The sequence below is a fragment of the Trichechus manatus genome, unplaced genomic scaffold (assembly GCF_000243295.1).
Source record: "Trichechus manatus latirostris isolate Lorelei unplaced genomic scaffold, TriManLat1.0 scaffold00002, whole genome shotgun sequence".
NCBI lineage: Eukaryota > Metazoa > Chordata > Mammalia > Sirenia > Trichechidae > Trichechus > Trichechus manatus.
Window position 1 is genome coordinate 27,258,515 of NW_004443938.1, and position 6,770 is coordinate 27,265,284.

Sequence of the window (6,770 nt, forward strand, 5' to 3'; positions counted from 1 at the left end):
CTTTAAGCCTTCAACTGAAACTAGTCCTTGAGATCCCCTCTTAGCGAAATAAGATTGGTTCACAAAATGAAGAATATCACCTGTGAGTACTGTGCTCCTTTAAAAAAATCAGCTATATGAGACCAAATGGTCAACATTACTTTAAAACAAAGATGAGAAAGTAAGGGGGCAGGAAAGCTAGATTTATGGAAACAGAACAACTAGAATGGAAACGAGAATGTCCACGTGCTGTGAAGAATGTAACCAATGTCACTTAACAGTTTGTGTAGAAATGGTTGAATGGGAACCTAAACTTCTGTGTAAACCTTCATCAGAAAGAAACACAATAAAGTATTATTAAAAAAAAAATTTTTATTAGAAGACAAAAGGCAAAAAATGTATTTTTTTAATTTGAAAAATTCTTTATAAACTATAAAACACTACATAAATATAAGGTATTATTGTTACTATTTTTTCAGGACACAAAAAGAAGCATAAAGAACAAAACAAAGCAATTACGAACCCAGCAAAGGTATAGGGGATAGGGCAAGTAGCGGAGCAAACCTAGACTCCTCTTGCAATATCCTTTCCTGAGACTGAGTCAACTTGTAAAAGGCAATCTTTTATCAGAAGCAACTGAAGGATCATTTAAGGAAGAAAGTAGGAGAACTAACTCAATCCTGGTTTGGTTACTTCAGGACAAAAGCCTGAGAGGAAAAGGCTGTAAAAATGAATGACTAAGTATGCAATTCGCGATCAATGTGCTAAAGGCGTTCATGGAATCCTCAAATGGATATATTTGCAGTGGAGCCCTGGTGGCCCAGTGTTTAAGAGCTTGGCTGCTAGCCAAAAAGCCGGAGGCAGTTCAAATCCACCAGTGCTCCTTGGAAACCCTATGGGGCAGTTCTACATTGTCCTATAGGGTTGCTGTGAGTCGGAATTGAGCAATGAGTTTGACTTTGTTTTTGTCTTAGTTATCTAGGCTGCTAGTGGATGGCAAACAGAAGTTTGCACTCCTACAGTCTAGTAGTCTAGAAGTTCAAATTCAGGATGTCAGCTTCAGGGGAAGGCTTTCTCTCTGTCAGCCCTGGAGGAAAGTACTTGTCATCAATCTTCCCCTTCTCAGTGCAGGAACTCCGGATCCAAAGGACACGCTTGGCTCCTGGGTGTTGTTTTCTTGGTGTTATGAGGTCTTCCTGTCTCTCTGCTCGCTTCTCTCTTTTATATCTCAAAAGAGATCGACTCAAGACACAACCTAATATTGTAGATTGAGTTCTGCCTCATTAACATAACTGCCTCTAATCCTGCCTCATTAACATCATAGAGGTAGGATTTACAACACATGGGAAAATCACAAAATGATGGATAATCACACAATACTGAAAATCATGGCCTAGCCAACTTGACACACATTTTGGGGGAGTATAATTCAATCCATAACAGTTTGTAGGCTTGATGTTATTTTGAAGTACCACCCTACTCAACCTTTTCCTAGGAAACTACATTTCATCACAAACACAAACCTAGTGTCCTTGTCTTAGAGCTTCTGCAGAGAGGTAATGTCTTTCGAGTGTTATAAGTTACCTTATTTTTAAGACACGATATCGTTGTGTGATTAAAAAAATGATTATCAGCACTTCACATTTGTATGTAGTTGTTGTTGTTAGGTGCCGTTGAGTTGGTTCCAACTCACAGCGACCCTATAGGACAGAGCAGAACTGCCCCATAGGGTTTCCAAGGAGCAGCTGGTGGATTTGAACTGCTGACCTTTTGGTTATCAGGCAAGTTCTTAACCACTGCACCACCAGGGCTCCCACATTTGTATAGCACCACACAAAACATTTTCAATATACTGTGCCAAGTGACTAATTAAATATTTTCAAATAGGTAGACAAAAAACCCTTCTTTTTCCAAGTGACAGCCATTCAACAGAGAAAATATGCTATGCCCTCTCCCATGTACCAACCACTATGTTAGGCACTGAGGACACGGAGATCATAAGACACAATTCCACCTTCAAGGAGATTAGTCTTTGGGGCGATAACCAAGCAGATGACTAGGGAGAGCATCCTGATCATCTGATGAGAACTACTAGAATTAACATGACTGAGCTCCTACTTCAAAAGCAGGAATCCAGAATACAGACCAATACTAGGATAAGTAATTAAAAGTACTGCAGTGACTCAGCTCTATTCTAGCTCCTCTTTTCCCCTTGGGGCCAAGTTAATCAGCCTAGCCACACTCTAGACTAGCTCTTTCAAGAGTTGTTGTTGTTGTTAGCTGCTTTCAAGTCTGCCCCCGACTCATGGGGGACCCATACACAATAGGATTGGGTTTTCAGTGGCTGATTTTCAGAAGTAGATCACCAAACCTTTTTTCCCATTCTGTCTTAGTCTGGAAGCTCTGCTGAAACCTTTTCAGCATCAGAGCAACACGCAACCCTCCACTGATAGGTGGGTGGTGGCTGCACATGAGATGCATTGGCCAGAAATTGAACCTGAATTTCCCACAAGGGAAGTGAAAATTCTACCAATGAACCACCAATGCTCCTTGCAAAAGGAAAGGCCATAAAGTGCAACCAGCTGAAGTAGAAGCTGTATTCAAGTCGGGGTCTCCACACTTATGCTGCCTATAAACCTTTGGTTCTCCAAGTGTGGTACCTAGACCAGCAGTATCAGCATCACCTGGGAATTTGCTAGAAAAGTAAATTCTGAGCTCAACCCAGAGCCACTAAAAAAAGAAACTCTGAGATGGGACCCAGCAATCCGTGTTTTAACAAGTTTCTCAGGTGATTCTGATGCTAACACAAGTTTAAGAACCACTGTTAACCTGCCCTGGTCTTCTCCTTTCTTCCTCACCATTTCACAGCCTTGGTTTCATCTCCAGTTCCTGTTTATCCCTGATTTCTGCATAATTTGCAAACTATAGCCCATAGTCATTCTTGGGATTTTTCTGATCCTTAAAAAATCATCCTGGAGCACAGCTCTTCTCTGAAACACATGGTGTCGCCATGAGTCAGAACTGACTCAATGGCAACTGGTTAGGGATCTAAGTTTTCTCTATGGAAAGTCATTTGTCCCTAAACTATTAATTGATGAATTCATATTTCTCAGCAATGTGTAATGCCAGCTCTATCAAAGCCCAGCAGTCCATTCATGCAAGGGTCTGTTTATGGAGGATTCATTCTGTACCATTGGCCTCTTAGTCTATTCCTATGCTGATTCGAAACCCTTTTATCTGACAGAAGGTATGCTCCCATATTTGTTCTTCCTTTTCAACATAACTATTTGTGAGTTTTTACTTACTAGATGCATTTTAAAATTAGTTTTAGAAGTTATCTGAAAAAAGCTTTCTTAGGATTTTTTATTGCAACTGTATAGAATGTATAGATTAATTGGGAGAAAATTGGTATCATTAAACTGTTGAGTATTCTCAATCACCAACATGGTAGATACATCTCTCCATTTACTCAGATCTTCTTTATATGCCTTTCGTTTATGTTTAATAATTTTCTCCATAAAGGACTTGCAAATTTCTTATAGTTTTAAAACTGGTGTTTTTCTATTATATTTTTTTCATTTGTTATTAGCAGTGTAAAAAATCATAAATGAATTTTGTATATTGTTAAACTCTTTTAGTCCGAAGAGTTTACTCATTTATTCTGTTAGTGTCTTAAGAGATGATAATATTTTCAAGTAATGATGGTTTTATCTTTTTCCTTCCAAGCTTCATATCTTTTATTTCATTTTATTTTTAATTGGAAAGACCAGGACCTAAACTTTGACAGTAAACATTAATAGGAATAGAAGGCATCATGTCTTATTCCTAAATTTAATTAGAGCACATTCTAGTATTTGATCATTAAGCATCATGCTTAATTTTGATATTTGGTATTCCTTACCAAGTTAAAGAAGGTACATTCTAGTCTTAGTTTGCTACGAGTATTTATTGCTAACAAACTTACCATAAGTGGATGTTGAATTTTATCAAATGCTTTTTCCCTCATTTTTTATTAATCTCAGGTAATGTAGAGCATTATGTTGACAGGTAGTCTAGTGTTGAACTGTTATTTCATTCTGGATTAGACCAACTTAGTTTTGATGGTTATTTGTAATGTGCTGTTAGATTCAATATCCTGGTCTAAAATTTTATTTTCTTGTACTATCTTTATTTCAGTTTTTATATCAAGGTAATAAAAATTAGTCAAATAGCTTTAGCTCTTTTTATATTTTCAGGTTCACTTTTTAAAATTTTTTTATTAGATATAGTTTAATTGTTCTTTGAAAATTTGCAAAACTTTTCCTATAAACTTGGCCTAGTGTCCTTTTTGGGTGGGTAAGTAGGTGGGGAGAAGAATTTTCACTGGTGTCTTAGGCTGGGTTCTCTAGACAAGCAAAACTAGTAAAGTGCATAAATATACATGGAGAGAGATTTGTATCAAGGAAAAGGCCCACGGGATTGTAGAGGCTGGAAAGTCACAAGTCCACAGATCAGGATAGAGGCTTCTCGCAATTCACATAGCTGTGGGGGCTGTTGAACCTAAGATCAGCAGGTTGGACAGCAGGGCTCTCACTCACAGGCTGTGAAGATCCACAAATCCCAAGATCAGCAGATAAGCTGATAGCTCAAGTCCCGAGAACCAGAGGTCAAACTAACAAGAGGCAGCTGCAGGATCCAGAGTGAGCAAAAAGCCAACATCCACTTATATTCAGATGCAGGCCACACACCCAAGGAAACTCCATTTCAACTGATTTGGCTACTCACAGCAGATCCCTTCATGGGGGTGATCACATATAAATACTGAGAACCATGGCCCAGCCAAGTTGACACACAATCTTCACCATCACAACTGGAATTTAATTTCTCTAATGAAATTGTTCTATACATGTTTTCTATTTATTCCTTTTTAATCAAATATGGTAATTTATCTTTTTCTATAAAAAAGTGTTCATTTGATCTAGATTTTTATTTTTTAAAAAAACACTTTTTTCTCTCGACCGTGATAAATCTAGTCTTTGTATTAATGTTTTGCTTCCAAGCATTTAGCAGATATTGAACTCTGACTACTAACAAGTGAAGTTCTCTCCTTGCCTGGGCTCAATAATAACCAGGCTATATCCACTGCCCCAAGGGTGGTATGACACTCTCCCTCCTTCTGAGCCTATCAATGAATGTTGTATAACCCCACAGTTGTTCTGTGGTCTGTAACACAGAGAACTTCATTAAGGAGATTTTATTTTATTTTGTCTCCAACTATCAAAAGGAGCAATGTGGCCTCGGCCCAGAAAGAAAAGTATGTCTCCCTGCTTTGGTGCCTTGAATTTGCAATGGCTTACTGTTTCTTGGTAGGCAGGCCAAAGAGGAAGTTACACATTTTACTAACAAAACTCAAACCATGCTTTACATGCCCTATTTTGAGTTTTACTTGAAGTTTTATGAAGAGCAGGGAGCTCTTGCTACTTTTCAGGAGATGTTTAGGCACTCAAGAAGTACACCCCTTTGTATGACATAGTTAAAAAGAATTGTGAGCCTAAATGAATGTAATCAATGAGACCACAATGTAAAAGTTCTAAACTAGGCCCAGAAAGAAGCATTTTATTTGGAATATTTAGTTCCTGTGAGCTTTCAACCAAAACGACAGTAAATATGTGCCTAGATTTTGTCAAGGAAGATGTACTTTTTTCTTCTCGGAAACAAACAAAACAAAACAAAAAAGTCCCACCTGCTCCCTTCAACTGCATGTCCACAGACTTCAAAATCCTTGAGCGCCTACTTGGTTCACATACAGTCTCCTAATCATTCCCGCTTGTTCACTGTCAGGCTCCCTGATTGGTGCGAATGGTTTGAGTTTGGCTACTAATTGAAAGGTTAGTGGTTTGGACCCACTCAGCAGCACTGAGGAAAAAAGGCCTGGTGGTCTACTTTCATGAAGATTACAGCCATGAAAACCCTTCGGAGTTCAGTTCTACTCTGTAACACATGGGGTCACCGTGAGTCAAAATTAGCTCAATGGCAACAGATTTTTGAGTTTTTACTCACTGTCTACTTCAGACTCTGCTTGGCTACCTAACTCTCCAGCACTCATCTGGGCATGACTCATTGAGATTTGAACACACGCTTTCAACACGTCTCAGTTCTTGATGTTTATAGCTTCAATTAATTTTCTCTCAACCTCACCTCAGCCATCCAACTCATGGTCATAACTTATCATAAAAGACTAACCCATTTATAAAATATCCTTGTAAGACTTCCCTCTCTCTGACCCTCAACTTCTCTATTCTGGAGTATTCTAATACTTCCATTACAGCAATACTGTGGCCTCATTTAGGCCTCCAACCCTATGACCTTTTCACTGAACAATATGCCTTTAGTGTCCTCACTTCTCTCTCTAGCTATCTTGGATTCAATGTAGAGTAAATACTCTTAATATCCTTGTCCCTCTCTCCCTCCTCTAAATTTCCTTAGGAAGACCCAATTCTAGTAACACCTACCTAACTACTTACTCTTCACCTGCACCAAACCAACAGAGTGATCCTGGAGAAAAATCACACAGCTATGCTGACTGGACTCACTTTTACTGTTTTCTTTTTTTTTTAAGCACAAATCTCAAATGGACAATTAATATGGCAAAATAGTGATACTATATATCCTTAGCAAATTTTGTCTCCCTCTCTTCAACGTGATTGTTTCATACCTTCTACTCTTCCCTCATAATTAAACATCTCATCATCACTTCATACTCTCAGCTCTCACTCTGGATCATACATAATAAAGAAGATAGTTGTAGTCAG